The sequence below is a fragment of the Dromiciops gliroides genome, chromosome 2 (genome assembly GCF_019393635.1).
Source record: "Dromiciops gliroides isolate mDroGli1 chromosome 2, mDroGli1.pri, whole genome shotgun sequence".
Classification (NCBI taxonomy): Eukaryota; Metazoa; Chordata; class Mammalia; order Microbiotheria; family Microbiotheriidae; genus Dromiciops; species Dromiciops gliroides.
This window is the reverse complement of record NC_057862.1, coordinates 336687378-336715302: the sequence shown is the minus strand read 5'-3', so window position 1 is coordinate 336715302 and position 27925 is coordinate 336687378. Positions and strand designations below refer to the sequence as shown.

Sequence of the window (27925 nt, the reverse complement as noted above, 5' to 3'; positions counted from 1 at the left end):
CAGCTGGTCAATATCAGGTGTCTGAGGCTGGATTTGGGCTCTGAAATTCCTGTGTCCAGAGATAGTGCTTTGTCCACTGTGCCATCTAACTGTCCCATGATGACAGCTTTAAAACAAATTAAGAGGTGTGACGAATGCACTGGGAGAAAGGGAAAGGGAGAGGTAGAATGGAGTAAAGTATCTACATAAAAGAAGCCAGAAAAGCTATGGAGTGGAGGGGAAGATGGGGAAGATATAGGGAAGTTGATGAGCCCTACTCCAGAATTGGCTCAAAAGGAATAACATACATACTCAAGTGGGTATAGTAATATATCTTGCCTGTGGGAAAGCAGGAGGAGAAGGATGTAAAGGGGAAGGCGTTGAAAGAAGGGAGGGCAGGATTGGGGGAGGGGTAGTCAGAAACAAAACACTTTTGAGGAGGGATAGAGTGAAAGAAAGATAAAAACAGAGTAAATATCATGGGGATGGAGGGCAATACAGTTAACAATAGTAACTGTGAAAAACAAAAAGTTGAAGGAACTTGTTGTCTGATACATCTCAATTCTCAACACATAGAGAACTGAGTGAAATTTCTTTAAAAGAGCCATTCCCAATTGATAGATGATCAAAAGCCATGGAGTTTCAGATGAAATAATCAAAGCCACCTATAGCCAGATAAATATAATCCTCTAACTCACTACTGATGGAGAGATTCAGGTCAAAACAGTTCTGGCTACTACTCAACCTGTTGGATTGGATAATAGGACAGCAGAATAAAATGACAAAATGTTGTGGAAGATATTGGGAGAAATGAGACATCAATGCACTGTTGGTGGATTTGTAAACTGATTCAAACATTCTGTAGAGCAATTTGGAACTAAGGCCATATATGACTATACAACCATGCATATACTCTTAGACCCAACAATTCCATGTTCGGCTGTTATCCTAAAAGAGATCTTTAAAAAGTTGAATTTGATATTGGGTGATGCCCATCCATTGGGGAAAGGCTGAACAAATTGTGGGATGGGATTAGGATGGAACACTATTGTGCTATAAGAAATGATGAGCAGGATGCTATCAGAAGAACTATGAAAAATGCAATCCATCTACAGAGAAAGAACTGATTGGCATCTGAATACCATATTGAAATATATATTTTTGTTAGTTACTCTTTATAAGGTTTTTTTTGGTCTGGTTTCTTTCACAACCTGACTATCTGGAATGTATTGCATGACAGCACATATATAACTTAAATTGAAGTGGCTTGAGTTCTTAAGGGGTGAGGTGAGGGGAGGGATGGAGGAAAGAATTTGGAAGACAAAGTCAAAAACAAATGTGAAAATATGTTTTTACATGTAACTTGGGGGAAAATTCTAAATAATAATTTTTTAAAAATTAATTGGAATCTAAATAATCTAATCCTAAAAACTGAGTGGGTTGAACACAAATCATTGAAACAATTAATACTTTCATCAAAGAAAATTATAATAAGAGAATATACCAAAATACAAGGGTATGGCCAAAGCATACATAGGGAAAATGTATATCTCTAAGTGCTTTCCCTGAATAAATACAGAACCGATAAATGAATTGGGCATGCAATTACAAAAGTTAGAAAAGAAAAAATTAAAATTTTCTAATTAAATGCCAAATTTGAAATCTGGAAATCAAAAGAGAGATTAATAAAATTAAAAGTAAGAAAACTATTGACCTAATAAACTAAAACCTAAGAGCTAGTTTTATTTTATTAAAATATAGATAAACCTTTAGTTGATTAAAAAAAAAGCAAATCAAATTACTAGTATCAAAAATGAAAGGGGTTAATTCACCACCAATGAAGAGAAAATTAAAGCTATAATTAGGAGCTATTTGGCACACACAGTATGCCAACAAATTTTACAATCTAAATGAAGTGGATTAATATTTATAAAGGTATAAATTGCCCAGATTAACAGGGGAAGAAATAAAATTACGCAAATAAGCCTATTTTAGAAAAAGATATTGAACAAGCCATCAATGAATTCCTAAGAAAAAATCTCCAGAGCCAGATGGATTTACAAATTAATTTACCAAACATTGAAAGAACAATTTATTCCAATACCATAAACACTATATGGGAAAATAGGTGAAGGATGCCTATCAAATTCATTTTAGGAGAAAAATATGGTGCTGATACCTAAAGCGGGCAGAACCACAAGAGAAGGAAAATTGCAGACAAGTTTTCCTAATGAATGTATTTTTGTTTGGTTAGGTAATTGGGGGTTCAAGTGACTTGCCCATAGTCATACACTAGTTAAGTGTCAAGTGTCTGAGGCCAGATTTGAACTCAGGTCCTCCTGAATCTAGGCCCAGTGCTCTATCCACTGTCCACCTAGCTGCCCCCAATGAATATTGCTGAAAAATTAGAAAATTAAATATTACCCAAAGGGATTACAGAAATTTATCACTAAGATAATATTCTAAGACCAGATGGGATTTATACTAGGAATGCAGGGCTAGCAGCTTTACCAGTAAATCAGGGGTGAAACAAGGATACACATTTCACCACTATTATTCAATACTGTACTAGAAACATTAGTGTTAGCAACAAGAGAAAGAAAAAGAAATTAAAGGAATTACAATAGGCAATGAAGAAGCAAAATTATCACTCTTTTCTAATGATATGACGATATACTTAGGGAATCCTAGAAAATCAACTAAAAAAAATAACTGAAATAATTAACAACTTCTAGCAAGTTTTTGAATACAGAATAAACCCACATGATCATGAACATTCCTATATATTTCCAGCAAAGCCCAGCAGCAAGAGATAGAAAGAGAAATTTGATTTAAAATAAGTGTGAGACAATAAAAAAAAATTTAGAAGTTCACCTGCCAAGACACAAACTCAGGAATTATATGAACATAAGTACAAAACACTTTTCAGACAAATAAATCAGATCTAAAGAATTGGAAAAAAATAAATTGCTTGAGTAGGCTTGAGTTAATATAATAAAAATTACAATTCCACCTAGATTAATTTACTTACTCAGTACCATGACAACTAAACTAACAAAAACATATTTTATAGAGTTAAAAAAAGTAACAAAATTCATCAAGAAGGGCAAATGGTAAAGAATGTCATGGGAATTAATAGAAAAAAATGAAAATCAAGGTGGCTTTGCCATACCATATCTAAAAATATGTTATAAAAGCAGAAATCATCAGAACTATTTGTTACTGGTTACGAAATCAAGTAAGTTGACCAGTGGTACCATCTCAAAGTCTTTCAGGTTGGACTAATATGACAGAAGCAAAATGATAAATGTTGGAGGTGTGGGGAAACTGGAACACTAAAGCATTGTTGGTTGAGTTGTCAACTGATCCAACCTTTCTGGAGAGCAATTTAAAACTATGCCCAAAGGGCAAACAGACTTGTGGATACCCTTTGCTCCAACAATCCCACTACTAGATCGGTGTCCCAAAGAGATCATATATAAGGGAAAAGGACCCACATATACAAAAATATTAATAGTAGCTTTTCGTGGTAAGAAAGATTTGGAAATTGAGGGGATGTCCATAAATTGGGGAATAGCTGAACAAATCATGGTTTCATGGACGTAATAGAATATTATTGTGCTAAAAGCAATGATGAGCAAGTGGATTCCGAAAAACCTAGAAAGAATAACATGAACTGATGCTGACTGAAATGAGCAGAACCAGGAGATCATTGTCCACACTAACAACATTGTGCAATGATCTGCTATGATGGACTTAACAATTTTCAGCAATTCAGTGATCAAAGATAATTCCAAAAGTCTCAAAGGAACTATGGAGTCTGAATGCAGATCAAAGCATACTATATTCACTTTTTTGTTGTTTTTACTTTCTTGTGTTTTTCCCCTTTTGTTCTGATTCTTCTTTCACAGCATGACTAATGTGGAAATATTTTTTACATGAATGTACTATATAACCCTTATCATATTCCCACTGTGGAGAAGGGATGAAAGGGAGAACAGGAGAAAAAAAAAACTGGAACTCATAATCTTACAAAAATGAATTTGAAAACTATATTTGCATTCAATTATAAAAAAAAATACTATTGAGATGGTAGAAAACAAAATCCAACTTATGTAGAAACAGAATTGATACTTGAACTCAGGGAAATTATGATGAAAACTCCAGAAAGTATATATATATTAGAAGAATATTTCCAATCCTTCTCAAATTATTTCTTTTTCTAATTTCAAATCATATTTTATCTAATAGTTATAAAAAAAAAGGTGTCTTTGCTCATAGCAGAGAAAGGAAATTCAACAAGGATAATCCATCAATTTCATTCTTCTCTGGATACTTTTCTACCTCTGATAACTTATTGTTAGCTGAATATCCACAGAGACACCACTTAATCTTGCTACATCTCAGTGTTCTCACCAAAAAAAAAAAAAAATGGGGGGAAATTATCTTTGTACATGTTATTTCTGAATGTTGTTTAACTATAATGGCCTGCCTCTGACTTGGAAAAATAATGAGAAAACATCTTTTTTTTTTTTTAATCCAGAAAGGGACTAAAGGAGTAAAATGTCCCATATGTTGTCAATTTGACTTTGGCCGAATGGAAGATTCATGTACAGGAGTGGATAGAGGTGTAAATGAAAATGCCTGACATTTTTTAAAAGAAGAGATTGACAAAACTTTAAAAAGGAAAAGTGTTAAAAAAAATAAAAATGTTGTGAATAGAACTAAATCATACAAGAAGAATGAAGAGTTCTGTACAGAGTCCTAGAGAACCATTGGCTAAAGGAAAAGGAGATAACTAACATCCAGTGAGGGAAATGGAAAAGTATCTATTCAAAAAATAGGAGAATAGGAGATATCAATGTCTTGAAAACAAGGGAAGAGTAAATGTGTAGGCAGAGACAAAATCAAGTTTTAGGGGGCAAATGAAGACTGAGAAAAGCCATATATTTAACAATTGAGGAATCGTTTATAACCTTGGAAACAAAAATCTCAGTTTAGTGGTATTATCCAGTGAAAGATAGTAAGGCCTAGAGAAAATTAGGAAGGGGAATAGTAAAGAGCAACAAATAGATCTGATTATTGTGAAGTAATTTGGCAATGAAAGAGATACAGAACAAGATATTGTTCAAATGCAAGTTTTTTTGTTTGTTTCTTTGTTTGTTTTTTAAGAAAGGGAAAAGCCTGTAATCTTAAACAGTATGGAAAGGCCACTGATGATTAGAGATGGAATGCTTGGTAGGGCAAACCCCTGGAGGAGAAGGTAGTTGATGGGATTAAGGGAAAAGCTAAAGGAATCAGCTTTGTTCAGATCAAAGATAAAATTAAAGAAGGAGAAGATAAGTAAAATGGCAGGTATTGAATTATAAAAAGAAGGGACCAATATTCAAGTGGGTCCTATATTCCCAGATAGATCATCCACAGAATCCTATGATCATGGATTTGCTAAGTAGGAAATACTTTTTGAATTCAAATATCTTAATTTTATAAGTAGAAACCCTGAGGCAGAGAGGTGAAGTGATTTGCCCAAGGTCATGTAACCTGAAAGTGTCTGAGACAACACTTAAAAAATTTTGTTTGTTTCTTTGTTTGTTTTTAACTCCAAGTCTCTATTCTGGAGTGTGACTGTAGTGCTTAACAATCAGATAGGGGGGTGGAGAGAAAATGTATACATAGTCACTTTTAAAATTTAATCTGCATTATTAACTTTTTCTCCATCTTTGTTTTTGGTTTGGGACAATCAACAAATCAATAAATCAATCTCTGATATAAACATTTGCCAATTTCCGAGATTAAATGCTCCTACTGCAAAATTTATCTAGTGGTTCTCACAAGCCATTGTTTGCTTTCACACACCCCTAATTACATTCTGCATTTCATGCTGATCAGAGAGAGGAGGTGTAAGCATATCTGTTGGAAGAGAAGAAGTGGGAACAGGTATTAAAGACTGAGATTGGAGAAATGTGTTTCAAACTTAAAAGTAGTTTGGCAAAATCATTAAAAACAGAAAAAATTCTATTTGGACAAAATTTTTTCTGGCTCCAATTTATATGAGTTATCCAATGCTTTGACATATTCATATCATTCACTTCCCCAACAACTTGTTATATATTTATAGCATGTACTTGTGATATCGGGGTGAAGAAAGTAGGTAAGGGGAGAAGTCTTGATTCTTAAAAAAAAATAATAAGGAGGGGGCAGCTAGGTGGTGCAGTGGATAAAGCACGGGCCCTGGGTTCAGGAGGAGCTGACACTTACTAGCCATGTGACCCTGGGCAAGTCATTTAACTCACATTTCCCTGCAAATAAATAATAAACAAATAAGTAAATTAATGAATAAATAAATATATAGATAAATAAATGAGCAAATAAATAGACAGATGAATAAATGGATGGATTGATGGATGGATAGATTGATAGATAGATATGATATTAGGAGCCAAAAAGGGGTTAATAGAAAAATCTAAGACCAAGTTCTAATACAGATATAAGCTCTAAAAGGGAGTCAGACCTCAGTTAATGGATAACTTATGTTAGGGTCCTCGTACCATAGTGATCAACATCCATAACTGGACCAAAACGGGTCAGGTCAAAATAACAATAAAGGAAAAAGACAACCTATAGAAATTGTAATGAAAAATGATTATATTTTGAACTAGCCATGGGAATCAGAAAGAGACATGCACAGAAAAGGCCAAATTTGTCCCCACACATCACCTTATGAAGTGTAAAACCCCCAAAACACACCTCCACAGAAAAAGGTACCCACCTCAGCGTTGGTATAGGACCCATGAACTCCAAATTAGGATAAGCCCTCCCTTATAACACCCCTAGGCGGAGAATAATATAATGAGTAGAACGCCCTCCTCTGTATGTCCCCAAGGTGGAGATTATTATAATGAGACTGATAATTTATCTATACTACTGAATATAACTGTCTTTTCTTTCACTATTCAAGAGATACCTTTCAATATTCTGTTTCTCTCCCGTGGTCACCCACGTATTGCAAAAAAACTTGGGAAAAACTGAGTCACTGAGTCTTGTAATTCTTTTGGATGGACTCACAATCAATTTGACTCCAATTCCAGCCCACATCTGATAGATAGATAGATAAATACATGGAATAAGGAGATAAACCATGCCCACACAAAACAAGTTAAAAATAACCACAAAGCTACATATAATTATACATACTGGGTCAGTTCAATAGGGAAAGGGGCTAATCCTGGAAGGCTTAATAACACAAGAGGATACATATTTGCCTATGATATAGAAATACCAAGTCATCCATACAGCTGGCTATGAAAATACTCCTTATGCAAAAGAAAACAAGTCACATTACATTAGCTTTCCTAGTACTATCTTGAAACTCTAAATAAAAAGGCCTATATTATTTATATAGTTCGAGAATTGAAAAGTAGTTCTTAAAAGTAGACATATACCTAATGAATTTCTAAAGCTCTCCTAAATTTGAATTATAGTAGCACATTAGCTTATTCAAACCTATGGGACAGGATGGATGGGAGAAGAAGGGATGGGATAGAATGAGAACAGGACAGGAAAGCAATGGAAGGCAAGAGAATGATAATAATAATGGCTAATAATAGATAAATTTTTACATAACATTTACTATTGTGCCAAATACAGGGTTAAAACACTTTATAATTATTTTCTCATTTGATCCTCAAACAACATAGGAGGTAGGTGCTATTTATATACCCATTTTACAGAAGAGGAAATTGAAGAAAACAGGTTAAGAGACTTGCCTTGGGTAACAGAGCTAGTAAGTGTTTGAGGCTGGGAATTAAACTCAGGTCTTCTTGACTTGAAGCCAGTGCTCTCTATATTGTGCATCTAGCTGGCTTTTATATAATGTCGTCATGTGCCAAATACTGTTCTAAAGACTTTCACAAATTGATAAAGAATTGATATAGAACTTTAATTCTCATTAATATAAAAAAAGTTTATAAATCCTTGAAAATAAATGGCAGAAGGGGGGCAGCTAGGTGGTAAAGTGGATAAAGCACTGGCCCTGGATTAAGGAGGACATAAATTCAAATCTGGCACTCACCACTGACACTAGCTATGTGACCCCTGGGAAAGTCACTTAACCTCAGTGCCCTATCCAAAAAAAGAAAAAAGAAAAAAAAAGAAAAATAGAAAATAAATGGCAGATGGTTCCTAAAAAAAAATTATTTACATTTCTCCTTCAAATTCAAAACATGCACATACATCTTATTTCTCTAAATAATATGCTAGTTATCTCTAATTCACTCCTATAGCTTATTCAGAGTTTATATGACATGTCAATCGCCTTGTGTTCTGGAAATTTTATTTCTTACCCTTTCCCATACTTAATAATTATTTAATACTAAATATAAGAACTGAGAGTCAGTATGACATAATGAATATAGAACTGGCCTTGGAGTCAGGAAAAACTTCAATTCTATTCTCATCTCTGAACTATTAATTGTGTGACTCTGATCCACTTCCTCCTCTGAGTGCCTGATGTAAAATTCTAAGACTAAGACTCTAAGATGCAGGCAGGTTTCCCATACCAGTGAAATTAGTGATCTTGTGTGAGTGTGCCATGCACAAACATTTATCTGCATGTATGACATTATTCAGTGAATAGAATTGCAGACCATGAAATCAGGAATTCCTGAGTTCAAAACCTGGTTTCAGATTTTACAAGTTGTTGTGACCTTAGGCAAGTCAATTAACCCCTCTTATGATGCATAGCTTTTCATTGTTCTGTAGTGGTCCTGGCCAGACCTCTTTGCTTTTATTTTTCTTGTTATTACAAATATGTTTGTTAAAAATTACTCACTGTTTTTTTTCTTAGATTCCCTTTCAGAATTTGGTCTGAAGTGTTGTGTTTTTTTTTTTTTTTAATCTGTTTTTAGTTATGGAAGAGATGGAGAGCTTGATATAATCTTGTTGGTATTCTGCCATCTTTGCTTCACCTCCAGGGTACCTTCTCCTATATTTATATTAGTAGATCAATTACACTGAAAAAAATGTGTTATCTAGAAATAAACACCAAACTGCAGGTATAGCCTGACTAGAGGAGATTGCAAGGACTTCTATCTCATCAATGTTTTGGGAATTTTGATTTCTTAATACAACCTTGGATAGCATTTTTTTTTTGCTACTATGTGATACTACCAATTCATATTGATCTTACAGCAAATTTATCAAATTAGATTCATTTAGTAGATTCATATATTGATCTAGATTAGAGGGAGTTATTATGATAGCAAGTATGTTAAGACCCAAGACACAAACTCACAAAAAGAGAATAATTAAAACATCTAATAAAAAGCCTCAAAAAACCCATAGCTTGGGTAAAAATTCACCTTGAATTGCTTTGAACATTTTAAATGTTTTAAAAGAGTTTAAATGTATTTTCTAAAAAACAAAATGAGAGCACTAAACAAAAGATTTATTTTAAGAAATAAAACCTACAGACAAATTAGAAAGGAACATGAGCAACAAAATCTTTCCCATGCAACAACTCCATGAAAGCGGAGAAGAACCAAATAGAAGCTAATAACTTCATGAGACAACAAAAAAAATAAAGTCAAAAGATTTTTTTAAATAGAAGAAAGCGGAAGGTATCATTGAAAGACAACTTACCAGGGGCAGCTAGGTGGCACAGTGGATAAAGCACCGGTTCTGGATTCAGGAGAACCTGAGTTTCAAATATGGCCTCAGACACTTAACACTTACTGCTGTGTGACCCTAGCCAATTCACTTAACCCTATTGCCTCACCAAAACAAAAAACAAACAAACAAACAAAAAGAAAAATATTGACCTGGAAAATATATCAAGTAGAAAAAAATAACTCACTGGACTACCTGAAAGTCAGGATGATTGTGGGGGGGTGGGGGAGATCCTAGATAACAAATCATGTTAACATAAAAGAGAACTTTCCAGATATCTTAGAACCAAAGGCAAAGCAAAGACAAAAAATAATCTGCTCATCACTCCTCAAAAGAATGATAATGAAAATTCATGGAATAGAATAAACTTTTAAAATCTAAAGTTTTATGATCAAATTATCATATTTATGCAAATAGAATGAAGCAAAATACTATGCAGTGGAAAGGTTAAAATAAAACACAGTATTCCAGAATGAAGAGGATCAGGCTTAAAAGCAAGGATGAGGGGCAGCTAGGTGGCACAGTGGATAAAGCACAGGCCCTGGATTCAGGAGTACCTGAGTTCAAATCTGGCCTCAGACACTTGACCCTTACTAGCTGTGTGACCCTGGGCAAGTCACTTGACCCTTATTACCCGCCCCGCCCCCCCCAAAAAAGCAAGGATGATTTACTCAGCAAAACTGAACATAATACTGTTGGGGTTGTATGGAAAGTGGTTATATAGAAGATTTCCCAGCATTACTCATTAAAAGACTAGAGCTTCTTAAAGACTATGAAGGACAAATATAGAAATCATGTTAAACACAAAAATGTAACCTTATGATCATTAGGCACTAAAGAAGGGGAAAAATGCGTATTTTCTCATAGGGGAAGATACACTGTCCCTTTGGAACACCATTGTAAATCATATGTTGAATGACAGAAGGCCTGGGATTAAATTTTATATATTGGTGATTTTAAAAGAAGAATGAAAAGAGAGGGAAGGGGGAAACTATGTAGCACAGTAGCTAAAGTACCAGTCCTGCATTCAGTAGGACCTGAGTTCAAATCCAGCCCCAGACAAAAAAATTAAAAAAGAGGGAAATAGAAAAATAATGGGGATTGGAAATAGAAGAGGAAGGTTAGAGAAAATGATCTCACTAAATCAAAGTGCACAAGTCAATATACAAACAAGGAGGAAGTGGGAAAAACTGACACAAAACTGACCCACTTTCATCTGAACTAAAGAGGGAAGACTACATACATGCAAATAGATTGTTGGGTACAGAAATAGATTCCACTCAACAGAATAATAGAGAGAAAGAGTCATAAGGGAGGGTAGATCAATTGAAGGGATTATTTTTAAGGAAAACAAATTCTAAGGATGCACAAAAAATTTATAGCCATTCTTTTTTATGGTGTCAAAGAATTAGAAACTAGAGTCATATCCATCAATTAGCAGCATTAGATAAAAAAAATTATGACATAAAAATGTGATACAATGCTATTATCCTATAAGAAATGATTAAGGGAATGTTTTGAGGGGAAAAAAAAACTGGGTAAGACTTGAAGAAACCGATGAAACAAGTAGAACTAGGAGAACATTTTTTTATTTGCAATTACAATGCAAGAACAAGCAAGTATGAAAGATTTAGGAATCCTGAATGGTATAATGATTGACCACAATTCCAGATTTCAGTGGTCTCAGAGTAAAAAGATGAAAACGGGCAAGCATTTCCATTTTTTAATGTATAATGTATTAAAGATTATCTCATAAGACTCTGAAAGCATTTTTAATATTTTTGTTATTCACATTCCCTAATAGACTATATGAAATATTTTGAAGGGTAATCTTGTTTTACTTCTTTTTGTAATTCATGTGTCATTTAACATAATTTTAGTGTATAGTTGGTGTGTTATAAATTATTTATGATCATTCTTTTTCTCTCCCTCTGTTTTGGACCTAACCTTCTCACTTTATTGTTACAAGGCCTCTAATGGGTATTGAAAGGTCTAATTTAAGAATCAAACAAGGATAGGCAGGTCCTTCCCACAAGAAAGTGAAGCCTGGGAGTTGGGAAAAACAACAACTTTTTATATCTAGTCAACTTGCACTTACATATGGCAAGCAATAAAGTACACAGAAGGGTTTGAGTAGCAGTAAACAAACAACAATGTTAATGCTGATAAAGAACCAAAAAAAAGAAAAAAAGAAATCATAGAGATGATAGCAAGGACATTCTGATAAAGGAAATAAGACTATATGAAAAATATTAGGAGCAAATATCTTTTATTCTTCAAGCATTAATCTAACAGGAGTGTTATTTTTTCCAGCAGCTGTCTTATACATTTAAGAATGGTCATGCTTGGGAAAATTTTACTGGGCATTGCTTTTATTAGATCTTAAAGGGGTACTGCTGCTAGCCTGGTTTATGATCAGACTGTTCTGCAGTACACCCTCTATGACATGGCACAATTCATCCCATTTCTTCTACTCTGTACAATGCAGAATCAGACAGAAAGACCACAAGTGAATGATTGCCATCTCAAAGAACTTCCATGCATTCACTGAGATAGAAAAATTTCCCAAATCAAGGAAAATGATTATTGTTTTACCAATTGTTCTGACAAGTCTGTTGGTTCTTGTTGTAGTCTTAGACACAGAATTGAGTAAATCAGATTAAGACTATGTATATTGACCTCTACATTAAGCCTACCTGTTGTACAACTTAGTTTTTCTCATTTAGCAAGAAGCAGTGGATCTGAATTGAAATCAATAATTTTGATACCACAAACAATAGGTCAATGAGGAAAACAATGTCAGATCCTGTCCACTAAGAGTTTGTTCTAAGTCTTATGGCACATATAAAATACCTCTCTATTTAGTATAAAGTTAGAACATTTTTGAGAGCAAATGAAAGAAATTGGCAGGGAAAGGGAAAACTTGAAGATAGAGGATGGACAAAAGGATTGGGAGGGATAAAAAGAAGGCATTGGGACATGGAGGAAGAGGTGGAGAGAGGGACAAAATGTCAAGTGAGAAAAAGGAATGAAGATGGAAGGAGAATAGAGGAAAAGACAGAAGGAGGGATAAAAAAAGGAGGGCAAGAAGAAAGAGAGGTAAAAAGACAGTTTGTCCAAGTTTTGAAAGCTAAAAGATAAAAATATGAATCATAAAGAAAAATATATTCTTGATTTAGACTACTATAATCATCTTTATTTTGTGGATAGATAAATTGCAAAAGTCAAATAAGATAGAAGTAGCATAGCCTGAAGCAACATAAAATTATTCAAACTCTTCAATGAGAGGTATTTCTTTAGTAAATTACTTGAGTCCTATTTATTTATTTATTTGCTTGTTTGTTTATTGGTTGGTTGCTTTATTTGTTTGTTTGTTTGTTAAGACTATTTTCCCTGATTGACTCTGTAGTTCTATCTTTGCTTGGAACTGAGAACCACCTTAGTTTCACCAGTTGTTACTACTTCTTGGTTATGCTCTACCTTTTTTTTCCAGATTGTTTCACAATTTTTGAATTTAAATGCAGATTAAACTATTGCTAAAGAAACAACAGAATCAATAGCTAATGCATTTTTAAAGTGGTTCCTAGGCATTTTTTGTCTTGAATTGAAACAACTTAAAATGTTCACAGAACCAACTTTAATCAAGTGTAACTATAAACTACATAGAATTGAAAATGAAATGAGTATAAGACATTTCACACTTGAAGCAGTCAGACGATAATAAGTTTCCACCTGTTAACATATTAATAACAGTGTTAAAGAGCACAATGTGCCTGAGGTATTACAAGACTGTGCAATTTTACATCTGTCAAGAAGTGTTTTGCTTGTTAGCAACTGGTTAAAGTATCAAAAATTGAGTGAATACTATAGGGAAAATTGTTGTAACAGGGAGTAAGGGAATCTTCATTTCTTGCACTATTTTAAATAACCTGGGGAAAAAAGAGCATTGGAGAATATGCAAAAAAAAAGAAGTCCTCTAAAGTGGGAAGTAAATGGCCTATAGAAATAGCTCATTCCCATCTCTAATTTCTATGATTAATATGCCATAATTTTGAATGGAGCATACACAGAGTGAGCCAGTACATAATAATAAGAGGGCAGATATAACAACAGGAGAGATATTGTCCTGATTGAGGCAGTATGGCATAACAGCATATGTGGGGAGATCCACTTAGTAGCAGGTAACATAATGAAAAAGATTAATCTATTTTATCCCCCATGTGAGTCTCTTCACAATGGAACTTATACTCTGAATCTGAAAATCTGAATATTAAAAATCAAATAGTGTCAAATATGACACATTGCACTGCTTATCAAGAGACTTTGACAACTATTCAAGCCCAAATAAAGTTCAAGACTATGATAGATAATCAATGATGATTGATTTCTCCATTTTCAAAGTACAAAAATCTGTGATAAGACAAAGCCTAACAAGAGACAAGGGAATCAAGTAGAAATTTGCAAAGAACAACCAGATTCCTTTCTTCCTTGCCCTGTTCCTTATTAATTCTAATCAGACTGCTGCCTTCCACTAATGTGCTCTAATAAAAAATAATATTTTTTGCTATAAGCCATATAAGCCTGGTACGTTGTAGTGAGCTTGTCATTTATAAAATCTTCCAAATGTTATTGATACAAAATATTATTTAAATGTCTAGAAAATATTATAACTTTTCAAAAGCTTTTTTTTTTAAATCTAAGTATCTACCTCTGAACTTATCACTATTAATATCCATCTTGTTAGTTTAGATGAAGATTCCAACTATATACAAATATTTGAGATTCTCATTCTGTCAGTGAATATATTAACTAGCCTTCGATATTTTACATCATTTGTACACCTAAGAGATACAATACATAATGATTACTACTACTGCTACTACAGCTTTAACACTATGTACATTCCCTCAAATGTTAAAGATTGCAACCCAATCATGCCTTCTTAATCTTATCATTCTCTTGTTTATATCCTTCTATCAATCCTCTATAATGGGCCCATCCAACAGTGATGGGTGGAGCATGCCTAGCACTTGTTGTCTTGAAATTGTTCAGGTTCCAGTGCAACTTGGAGACTATCCTCCTTTACTCCTGCTACATAACTACTCAATCTAGTTTTAATTGTTGTCTCCTGATAACATCATTAGAATTAATATTTCTTCATCACTAAATTTATACAACCTACTTATTTATGACATGTGCTTCTCCACTGCCATTTTTATAACATTAAATTCTCATAATTCAGAGACAATAGTACTCTATGACTCAGTCATTTGGAATCACCAGAAGAAGAGTGATGCTAATAATATGGTCCTTTGTTTCGGGAAGATAGTAGGAGTCATTAAATTTACTTTGTGGTTCCCAAAGTCAATCTACTTTTCTTTTTATCTTGTGCTCGACTCTGGGCTCCAGACTTTATCCATTTATAAGATCTGTCCAAGATATATCTATTGATAGAGCAGATTGTAACCTTACCTGTACATAGCCTGGATAATTGTTATCCTTCACCCACTTGGTTTTAATTATGTAAACAGAAGCTAAACTGTTTGGACTAATTACAGATCTTATTTAGAAGAATCTGCATGCTCTGAGTCTTGAGGCAATTAGCACAATGTCATCTACCAGTATGTATACATAGAGAATTTCACCATTCCTCTTCCATTTGATCTTTGCACTTAGTGTCCTGCATGGCAATCACAAAGGCCTTTGATGTGTATGCATTTACTTGTGTTTTTTTCACTTTACTAGCAATTATCATCCATAATTCATATTCATAAAATGAATTTCTACTAGGATTATGTCAAATTTGTTCATAGTCATAACACATACCTTAAAGCCAGTTAGTTGGAGGAGATAATTTATAGCTGAAGTTTGGTCTAATATATTGAAAGAATTTTTAGTAATCAAATAATAAGCAGAATAGGATCCTTTGTTTTCAATATTATTCTATACCTGTTATATAAATTAGTATCCTACATATTATTTATAGATTAGAAATTAGGTTATTGTTAATTAGTTATTGCTATCCTATTAATCCTTATTAAAAAAAAAAAAAAAACCTCTTAGCATTGATGTTATTTCCTAGCCATTTGACACTTTCCCTTTTGTAAACTTTCAGAAAAACTTGATAATCCTCAGGTAATCAAAATTATTTCAACTGAACTACGGATTTATTATTTTTTGTGATTGGTTTGGTTTGATGATATTTTGCCATTTTTTTTTTCCATGTGAGTTTTCCACTTACTCATTTAGAATTGCAAACAATGATGATGATGAAATCTGATGATTTCAGTGTCATGGACAGAAAAAAATGATATAAAATTTTAAAATATCTTTTTCCATGTGTCATATATTTGTAGCCCCTTTTCTTTACTTTAATCTTAAAATGTTCTTGGGATAATCTATGTTGTCTTAAATTTTCTATAACTTTTTTTTTATACTGTTCTCTGTTTTGTGGACCAAATATTTATTTTCTTAATTTCCAACTACCCTCCTCTGTAATATTTTGCCAATTTTTGTTCTAAACCATTGTTGCCTTTTGATGCATATCTCTTTGCTTGGCAGGGAGAATGATTTTATTTGTTTGTTTATTTATCATGAAGCAGTTTAAGTTCCTTTGGCCCAGAGATTCTGGTAATTGTTTTAAATTGGTTAAAAAATCTGTAAATATAATAGATAATCCATGTTTGTCTTTATTGTTTTATCTATTTATGCCTTTAAAGCAACAACAATTTTAAAAAATTAAACCAGGTTGGAGATTTTAATTTGTGCATCATGTTTTTATCTCATTTTTTCCTTGAATTCTGTTTTTTCCCTCTGATAAGTCAAAGATCTATCTATATAAAAATAGCTTCTACTCTTACCATGTTATTTGCCCAAAGGCAAACATACAATAAACTCAGATTTTTGGTTAAATGATAAAATCATTTGATCAATGTCATATACATGTTTTACCAACTTTTTGTGTGTAAGAAAGCACACATTACATAAAAAGATAAATTTATAAAGAAGTTTTCATATAACCCTCATAGAAAGTTGTGAAGAAAATCCATAATCACCTTGAGGGGATTATAGACTGCAGGGCATTAGATAAATGTGATGGGCACATTTATAGAGATAGGGAATATCTAGTGACTGGTTAAGAGAATTAGTCATGCTCCTTAGTTTTATAGATTAAAAGATAAGCAAATTGTCTAGTAATATGAAAAGGGAGATATTTGAACCTGAGATCACTTGTGGAGTGAGATCCCTGCAAGAGGGAGAGGTCACTCTGATCCTTCAAACAACCATGGCATCTGGCAGCAAGCTTGCTCTTCTAGAAGGGGAAACTCCATCCAGCAGAGGGAGACCATATGCTTGATAAATCAAATATGCACATTCCAGATAAATAGGGATACAGAGAGATAGGCATCTAATGATAAAAATGTAATCTCAAAGAGAGTAATACTTTGCATAAGAAAAGAGAGTCAATTCAGGAGAGATATATCATTGACAATTGAGAGGTTGCTACAGAGAAGACTACATAAGGACAGAAAAAATTTTCAGGCCCTGAAGTTCCTGGGCTGCAAGATGACTTGACATATATATTCCCTTTATGCATATATATTTGTACCCACTCCTTCTAAAGATGAAGAATGTATTTCCTAGAGAATACACTTCATGTTTAAGAGTAGAACATTTTGTAGCTAATACTTTTGATAAGCCATCTTGCCTTTGCTAAGACTCAACTCTATTCTTGGCTAACTGGTAATGGAAACAATGCTTGTAGGGGCTCATGCGCTAATGTTTTAGAAGAATGATTCCAGAAAGGAACTCCTAGACTTCTGAGAGTACATACAATAAAGATATGTCTGCTTCTATTGCAAGCCCCATGAATTCCCACTTTCTCATTTTCTAATCCTGGGGCAAATTTGTTTACAATGGATGATAACCAAATTTTTATTTAATTTAGAAGATCTTAATCAGTCTTTCACAGAATTTATCTACTTCATTTATGTGCAAGGATATAATTCAATCTATAATTTTCTTAATCACAGTATTTTTCTTTGTGTTTATCATAAGTGGGGCAATACAAAAAGAGCACCTGTCCAATGAAATTGCCTTTTGACTTTGTATATGTGGGGGAAAAAAAAAAAAAACTTGACTAACTTGTATGTGTTTTTCCTAGAAAACCAAGTGGGCCATGCTTTCATTTGGTAGAAACTTTCTTTGTTTCCATTTACAATAAGAATATCAAGATCACTGTGATCACTATCCGTCAGGAGATGCTTGATTGATTGTTCATTGGACAATGTTCTAATATTTAGCTTATAGATAGTCAAATTTTGATTTACAGATGGTCTAAAAAACTGTGTGATTCTTAATGCTTTCTGCTTTTTTTTACCACTCTGTCACCATTCTTGCAAAAGGTGAACTAAGCCAGATAGAATGATGAGAAAATATTATTATTTTAGTCAGAAGGCAAAGAATTGACATGGAAAGAGAATTCATAATCTAGTGGCTATCCTATTGGTGATGTTTCTCTCTGCACCTGACTCATTTGGTCACCATAAAAGAAATACTGTCTGTTCCCTACTCTACTTGAATGTTTTCTAACATAGAGGAAGAAGCTACCAAAGTGCATGTTCCATTAATCTAGGCTCTAGGGATCAAGGGTTACCTCAATGATATGTATCATAGATCTTTGGGAATAATATTGATAACTGATATTTGTGTGATGCTTTATAGTTTACCAATTGATTAATGCCCTATTTGATTCATTTTCTGGGTTTAGTAGATTGAACCTGTGAGGTGGTACTTTGGGCTTGTTTTGACTCAGTATTTAAGTTTGATAGTGGTGGGGTGGGGAATCAGACACTCTTTTGTGATTCAACAAAAGAAATTTTACTGAGCTATAGCAGGAAAATAATTTTCAGTAAGTATGGACATTAACAAACTCTTGAATTGATTAATTTGCTTTTTGGGGTTTTGGGGGGCTTTTTTATTCAGTGCAACAAACATTTTATTTTTTCCAATTACATGTAAGGGTAGTTTTCAACATTCATTTTCATAAGATTTAGAGTTCCAAATTTTTCTCCCTCCGTCCCTTTCCCCCTGCCCCATACAAGACATCAATCAATCTGATATAGGTTATATATATATATATATATATATATATATATATATATATATATATATATATATATATATACACAATCCACAAATGCTCTTTTTTTTCCCACTTCTTTCTTTGGGGATGGATAGTATGCTTTGTCATTAGTCCCTTGGGATTGTCTTGGATAATTGTATTGCTGAAAGTATTTGTCATTCACAATTTCTCATCAAACAATACTGCTGTCACTATGCACAATGTCCTCCCAGTTCTGTTCACTTCACTATACATCAGTTCATATGAGTCTTTATAGGTTTTTCTGATATCATCCTGTTTGTCATTTCCTATAGCACAATACCATTCCACTATAATCATATACCACAGCTTCTGCATTCATTCCTCAATTGATGGACATTCCCTTGATTCCCAATTCTTAGCTACCACAAAGAGTTGCTATAGATATTTTTTGTACAATTTTCTCCCTTTTCTCTTTTTGATGATTACTATTGTTAACGATTTCCCTCTATCTCCTTCTCTTCCCTATGACATTTATTCTATTATTCTTCTTCTTTCATTCTATCACTCTTCAAAAGGGATTTGCTTCTGTCTGTCCCCTCTCCCAATATGCCCTTCCTTCTTTTGCCCCTCTCTCTTTATCCCCATCCCATCCTATTTTCCTGCAGGGTTAGAGAGATTACTCCACCCAATTGAGTGTGTATGTTATTCCCTCTTTGAGCCAACTCTGATGAGATTAAGGTCTTTGAGCCTATACTTATGAGCATAAAATGCATTTAATGCCCTGTTCCTCCCCTATCTCTTCCCCCATTCCATAAGCCCTTTCCTGTTTCTTTCATGTGGGATTTCACTCCATGCTACCTTTGCCCTTCCCCCTCCCCCAGTGCATTTTGCTCACCCCTCAATTTTACCTTGAATATATTATTATGGGGCAGCTAAGTGACACAGTGGACAAAGTATCCTCTCAGACCCAGGGGAACCCCAGCCAAAACCCAGCCTCAGACACAAGACAGTCACCTACTGCAGAAGCCCAGATATGTCTCCCAACTCCAACTTTTTTGCTGGTTCTCTAGGGTCTTGTATTTGAAAGTCAAATTTGCCATTAAGTTCCGGTCTTTTCAACACAAATGCCTGAAAGTTCCCTTTTTCATTTTTCCTCTGAAAGATTATACTCAGTTTTGCTGGATACATTGTTCTTGGTTGTAATCTCATTCCTTTGCCCTCTGGAATATCATATTCCATGCTCTCCAGTCCTTTAATGTAGAAGCTGCTTTATCTTGTGCTATCCTGAATAGGGCTCCACAGTATTTGAATTCTTTCTTTTTGGCAGCTTGCAATATTTTCTCCTTAATCTGAGAGCTCTGAAATTTAGTTATAATATTCCTGGAAGTTTTCCATTTGGGATCTCTTTCAGAAAGTGATCAGTGGATTTTTACATTTCTATTTTATCTTGTGCTTCTAGAATATCAGGGCAATTTTCCCTGATAATTTCTTGGAAGATGATGTCTAAGTGCTTTCCTTGATCATGGTTTTCAAGTAGACCAATAATTTTCAAATTATTTCTCCTAGACCTATTTTCCATGTCAGCAGTTTTTCCAAGAAGATATTTCACATTGCTTTATTGTGTCTTGGTTTCTCATAAACTCACTAGCTTCCATTTGTTCCATCCTAATTCTTAGGCAATTATTTTCATCAGAGAGCTTTTGTACCTCTTTTTCCATTTGGCCAATTTTGCTTTTCATTCTGTTGACATTTTTGTCATGTATTTACTGCATCACCCTCATTTCTCTTTCCATTTTTTCCTCTACCTCTCTAACTTATCTTCAAAGTCCTCTTTAAGCATTTCTATGGCCTGAGACCAATTCTTATTATCTTTGGAAACTTTAGATATAGGGGCCCTGATGTTGACATCTTCCTCTGAGGATGCACCTCAATCTTCCTTGTCACTAAAGAAACTTCCTATGGTCCTCACCTTTCTCTGCCTGCTCATCTTGCCTTTCTTTTACTTGACTTTTAGCTCCTCAAAGTGGGGCATTCATTCATTTGAATAAAATTCCCACTGTGATCCAACAGCCAATAATTTTAGAGCCATTCTAGTTCCTTGTAGCTACTTTATTTCAGATGATGAGGAATTTACATTATCAGGCAAAGTCCTTCAACTGCAGAACAAACAAAATTTTCAAGGATTATTTCAATATATTTCAAGTTTAAGGGGAAAAAAACTTGTCTGTATGCATGGGATATGGATTTTGGGGAGGGGGCGGCAATTAGGATATTGCCCTTAACCTAAATATAGTAATTTTTGTCCAAAAATCTTTAATGTTACAAGGAAGAGGAGAATTAGTTTTTGTAGCCATGGCTAACAAGGTGGCCCCTGGCATACTCGAACTTCCAGCCCTTGGATTGGACATACGATTTGGTGTGACTATGGGGAGTGCTGGGTGCCTTCCCAAAATGCCTGTACACCTTATGGCCCTTCTAGGGACCAGACAGCAGGACAATTACTTTGTCCTTGGGTGAGCTCATGGCTAGATGGTCAAAGGCAAGGATCTTCCTACCAGCCTTGAGGATGCAATCCCAGGCATTGGTAGTAATGCAAAGAGCACACACCGTCAGCTTGGGGACATCCTAGATCCTCACACCATAGATCACAGTCCCAACAACTACAGCTGTCTTGTTTTCCCTGCCTGGCAGCTTCCTCTTCATGATCATTCAGGACTGGGATGGGGAGGGGGACGGTTGGTCTGCCTCATGAACAGCCTTTTCAGAACAACCTTGTTGAAAGTTGAGTTGGTTCTATGGGCCAAGAACTGGTAGAGCTTCACCAACTGCTGAAGGTAGATGTCCAGTCCCTGTTATGGCAGATGTCAACTCCCATACTGGTGCCCTCCCAAAGACCAGCCCAACCAGAAAAGCTTAAATGTAATATTAATACTAACATATCAGGTATTAAATTCCCATTTTACAAATAGTATTTTATACAGTACAGATGAATTAAATTACTTGCTTATTTTCATCCAGCTAGGAAATAGCAGAGACAAGATAAAATTGATATTGGTTGCTCAAGTTCAGACTCTTTCCAGAATAATGTTGTGAAAAAATAATGGGATTTGGCAGACACCAAGGGGCCCCACATGAAGATTGATTTGGAATTTACTGAATTGGGTAAGACTGGGAAACTGACTGAGAACCTACTTAAGACTGATAAATTGAGACAATGCATGCCTGGCCCTGAGAGAGGTGTTGTTCTCAGAGGCTGTGGACTATGATCAACAGGAGACTACCCTCAACCAATCAGCTTGAAGGACCTCCTCTTTCAGGGAGGGAGACAGGAAGTAGGAAAGTTAGGGTGGCTCACTGGATCAGTCTTTTGTTTGTTCAGACCTTGGCTTGGTGGCAGGGAGAGAGAGAAAAAGAGAGGGCCTCTTTTCTCCTGGGATTTTGGCATGGTGGCAGAATTTCACATGGACTGGTAGGAAAAGCAAGGGTTTCTCTCTGGCTATACCAAATCGATCTATAAGCTAGGGTTTTCCAGGCTATAAGGTATCCCATTCTCAACTTCTCTCTTTTCACTAACTTCTAATACACATTTAATAAATACTTAAAAAGCCTAAACTCTTAACTGAATTTATCAGTAAATCTTAGTTAGTTTTCCCCCCAAAATTTGGTGGGGCAGGTTAGGACCTACATTAGATTTTTTTTTTAGTGAGGCAATTGGGGTTAAGTGACTTGCCTAGGATCACACGCTAGTATTTCTAAGTGTTTCACGGCCAGAATTTGAAACTCAGGTCCTCCCCTGAATCCAGGGCCAGTGCTCTATCCACTGCACCACCTAGCTTCCCCCCACATTATAATTTAAAGATCACAATGTATTCCTATCATAATATATGTGTGTATGTGTGTTTATATATACATATACATACATACATATTTATTTATTCATTTATATGTACACATACATATATGTATATGTATGTATTATCTCTATCTAGTATCTATCTATCTATCCATCTATCTATATATCTCCATGAATTGATAAATAATGTGAACAGAACAAGGGCTAAGGAGTGAGCCTAAGAGAGCAATGACCACATTTACCCCCATTTCATTCCATCTTGGAAACATCAAAAACTTCCAATCCCCCAGAATTGGGTCTGAAAACTATAATGTGAAGAAGACTTAAGAGTCTCAAAAGACACTACCCCTTCTCCCCATATTAGCAACAGAGTTCAAAATTTTAAAAGTGGTGTGGAAAAATTAATAATAACAACAACAAATGACCTTTAAATTCTACACTGGTGTCAGGAAAGCTCTAGACACAAACACTCAAGATAATGAAGTCAAAACAGCTACAAACAAAGCCTCGAAAATATTAATTGAACCCAAGCCCAGTAACAATTCTTGGAAGAGCTAAAATGATTTTCAATATCAAGTAAGAGTAAAAAAAAATAAGGAAATGAAAGCAAAGGGAAAAAATTGTAGAAAGACAATTAATAGCATAGTAAGAGGCACAAAATGCTGAAGAAAATAACACCTAAAACTGAATTGACCAAATGGAAAAAAGAGGTAAAAATATCCTTAAAAAAGATGTAAAAATCCTTAAAATCCTAAAATTCCTTAAAAAAGAGGTAAAATAATTCCTTAAAAAAATTAGAATTGAGAATTGTCGAAGCCAATGACTTTGTAAGACATCAAGAAACCACAAACAAAGTCTAAAGAATAAAAAAATAAAACAAAAGAAATTTAAAATATCTCACATGAAAAAGCTGGTCTAGAAAAAATGAGGAGAGAGAATTTAATTATTAGACTGCTGAAAACCACAATCAATGAAAGAGCAAGATATATATTTCAAGAAATTATAAAGGAAAAGTGCCCTGATATGCTGAACCCAGCAGGTAAAATGAAAGTGGAAAGGATCCATCAGTCATCAATAAAATTTGTAAAAATAGTATTGTCATATTCCAGAGCTCCTAGGTCAAAAATGTAATAATTTAAATAGCCAGGAAAAAAATAATTCAAATAGCATGGAGCTACAGTCAGGATCACACAAGATTTAACAATTGCCATGTTAAAGAAGCAGAGGCCTTGGGGTATGATATCCTGGAAGGCCAAAGAGCTAGCATTACAAACAAGAATACCTACCCACCACAACTGAGTATAATCCTTTGAGGGCAAGATGAATATTTTATAAAATGAAGGACTTTTAAGCATTCCTGATGAAATGAACAAATTTGAACACATAATCTGACTTTCACATAAAAGACTCAAAAGAAGCATATTGAGGTAAATGTGAAAGAAAAATCATAAGGGACTCAGCAAGGTTAAACTGCTTTCCTTTCTATATGGAAGATAGTAGATGTGTTATTAAATTACTTCACAAGTATTAGGGCAGTTGGAAAGTTTATATACAGAAAGATGGTAACAGAAGTGGGTTCATTATATCAGAATATGTAAAAATGGGTAGGCAAAAAAAGAGAGATACTCTGGTAAAAGGGTGGAAGGGACAGCAAGAATGTTAGAAAATTATCTCACATAAAAGAGTTGCACAAGAACTAGTTTTACAATGCAGGGGGAAGTAATGGGAGAAGCAAGAAATTCTAGAATCTCACTCACATCTAAATTGATCTCAAAAAGGGGAAATGTGTGAGTGTGTAGTATCCAACTGATAACTGAAATTTATCTTACCCAACAGGGAAGTAGGAGGGGAAGGATAAGAGAGAGAGTTGATTGATAAACATTTTTAAAAAGGGCAGATAAAAGAAGTCATTGTTCAGAAGCAGAATAGGATTTATAGGAAGAATAGGCTAAAAACAGAGAGGAAAGGATAAATAGAAGAACAATAGGATAGAAGGAAATTCACAGTTAGCAATCATAACTCTGAGTATGAAAATGCTAAACTCACATTTTATAATTGAAGTAGAAAGCAAAATGGATTATAAATCAAAATCCCAATTAATTGTTTATGAGAAATGCATTTGAAACAGAAAGACATTCACAGAGTTAAAATAAGGGGCTGGAGAAAACTCTATTATGCTTCAGCTGATGTAAAAAAGGCAGGTTACAATAAGAATACAAATAAACCCAAACTGAAACATAGATATAATTTAACAAGATAAGCAGGCAAACCACATCTCCAAAAAAACCCTGTAATAATGAAGTATTATGAATACTAAGCAGATATGCAGCGAATGGCATAGCATCCAAAATCTAAAGGAAAATTAAAATGAATTACAGGAGAAAAAAGTAAAAATATATTGGTGGAGGACCTCAAATTTCTACTCTCGGATTTGATAAATATAACAATAAAATAAATGACTAAATAGTTAAGGAGATAAATACGAATCTTTAAAAAATAGAATATGAGGACCTATCAGAAAAAGAAGAAAGAAATAGAAAGGAATGTACCATTTCTCAGCACCTTCACAAAAAATTGACTATGTGTTAGAGCAAAAACTTAACAACCAAATACAGAAAATCAAAAATATTAAATGTACCTCTTTCAGACTATAATACACTAAATGTACATTACACAAAGGGCCATGGATGCTATATATTAAAAACTGGTTGAAAACTACATATTCTTACCCATTAATGAAGTAGGAGAGAAATTGGTTTGAAGAAAGGAAGAGTCCAAGAGAAAAGTTTAATTAAGGGAGGCAGTGGTCAGAAGCAAAACATACTTCTAAAGAAGGAGAAAGATAAAGAGAAGGAAAAAGCATAGAGAATGGAATGGGAGGAAAATTCACAGTTTATAAATCATAAGTGTTAATGTTAATGGGATGAACTTACCCCATAAAACCATAAATCAGGAGAGTATAGCAAAAGGGATTAAAATCAGAATCCAATAATATCTTGCTTACAAGAAAACTCACTTGAGACAGAAAGATATATACATAGAGTTTAAAATAAGAAGCTGGGGCAGAATCTATAATGCTTTAATTGCAATAAAAAATGATAGAGATAATTATCCTGATATCATATAAAGAAAAGGAAAAATAGAACTAATACAAAGAGATAAACTATGTATTTTTTCCAAAAGATATTATAAACATGAAATAATGTTAATATTGAACAATATCCACCAAATGGCAACTAATTCGAAATTCTTATGAATCGTTAGAAAACCTAGACATGATAGACCTCCAGAGATCAATGGACAAACGAATATAAACTAGTATATCTATTCTCATTATGTCTGATACCTTAACCTAAATAAATGATCATGTATAAGGGCATAAAAATCTAGAGACAAATATAGAATATTAAATTCATCTTTTTTCCTGATTTTAGTGTAATCAGAATAAAGGGTGGGGCAGCTAGGTGGCACAGTGGATAGAGCACTGGCCCTGGAATCAGGAGGACCTGAGTTCAAATCCAGACTCAGACACTTAACACTTACTAGCTGTGTGACCCTGGGCAAGTCACTTAACCCCAACTGACTCACCAAAAACTAAAAGATTACATGAATCTAAAAAAAAAAAAAAAGAATAAAGGGTCTTTGAAGTATAGATTAAAAATACATTAGAACCTAAATTATAATCTTTAAAAAGGATTAGTCAAAGAACATATTATAGAAATGATCAATAATTTAATTTAAGATAATGAGATCCATGAGACAACATAAGAAAATTTGTGGAATCAAGCCAAAGCCTTCCTTAGGGGAATGTATGTATTTAAATGCTTATATAAATAAAAGAAGGAAAGCAAAATAGAAAAAAAAAACTAGAAAAACAACAAATAAAAACCTTAAAAACCAAGATGTAAGTCCTGAAAAGTTAGAGATTTTTTTACCAAATGAAAGTAAAAAAAAATAATGTATAAATAATACTAATTGATTTAAAAAAAATAAACCAACAAAAGAAATGTCATTCAGTGGGTTTTTAAAATGAAAACCAAATTACTAATAACAAAAATTTTAAAAAAGGTTTATTTGCAAACAATGATAAAAAAGCAAGTATTAGGAGCTATTTTGCTCAACTATATTCCAACAAAACTGACCATTTAAGTAATATGGATGAACATTTATATATGCATGTATATGTATTTGTGTGAAACATGTGTGTATCCCAGATAAGAATAGGAAATACAATACTTAAATAATCATATATTACAAACAAGAAATTGAACTCTACACACACCTCCAAAAAATGTTCCAGGAGGATTTACAAGTGAATCCTGCTAAACATTTAGAAAAAAAAATAATCCCAATACTATATGAACTGTTTTTAAAAATAGTAAAAAGAGTTTTGAAAAATCCTAAGACACAAATATCCTTTTGATACCTAAACTAGAGAGTCAAAACAAAGAAGGAAAACTACTAACCTATTTTCCTAAAGACTATTAAAGCAAAACATTTTACAGAAAATACTACAGAAATTACAGTAATATGTTGCAAAGATCATATACTATAACTGGGCTAGATTTACATCAGGAATGCAGGGCTGTTTGATATTAAGAACCTATAAACATAATGGATCATAATAATAAAAGAAACAGAAATCATATGATTGTATTAATAAGAAGCAGAAACTGATTTAAAAAACAACATCCCTTCCTGTTTAAAAAAAAAAAATGGAAACATGGGAATAAATGGAGCTTGCCTTAATATTGATAAATAGTATCTAACTTAAGAGAAGAGCAAACATTATCCGTAATTGAGACTATCTAGAAACCTTTTCAACAAGATCAATGGTGAAGCAAAGATGTCCATTATCACTATTCATATTCAATATTGTACTACATGTGCTATCTATAGCAATAGGACACTCTATCTTTCAATATATGTATGTATGTATATACATATAAATATATGTATGTGTGTGTGTGTATAGAATAAACATAGGCAATGAAAATATAAAACTCACTCTTCTAGTGACATGATAGTTAACTTAAACAACTCTAGAGACAATGCAAAAATATTGTCTCTAGAAGCATAACAGTTTCCTCTTTTAGTTTTTCAAGTCTTCTTGTACAAAATGAGTAATGTGGAAATATTTTATATTATTGCACATGCAAACATGTGTATACTTACATACATATGTATGCATATATGTATAACCTATATCATATAGCTTATAGTCTCAGGGAGGGGGAGGAAGAGAGTAAAATAAAATTTGGAACTCAAAACTTAAAAAAAGACATCAATTTTTAACATGTAATTGGGGGAAAATAAAATTA

General features: G+C 33.7%; 1 pseudogene; it reads right to left on the bottom strand.

Moving 5' to 3' along the window:
- Window positions 1–21088: 21088 nt before the first annotated feature.
- LOC122738836 overlaps window positions 21089–27925 on the bottom strand; it is a 59522-nt pseudogene continuing 52685 nt past the window's right edge.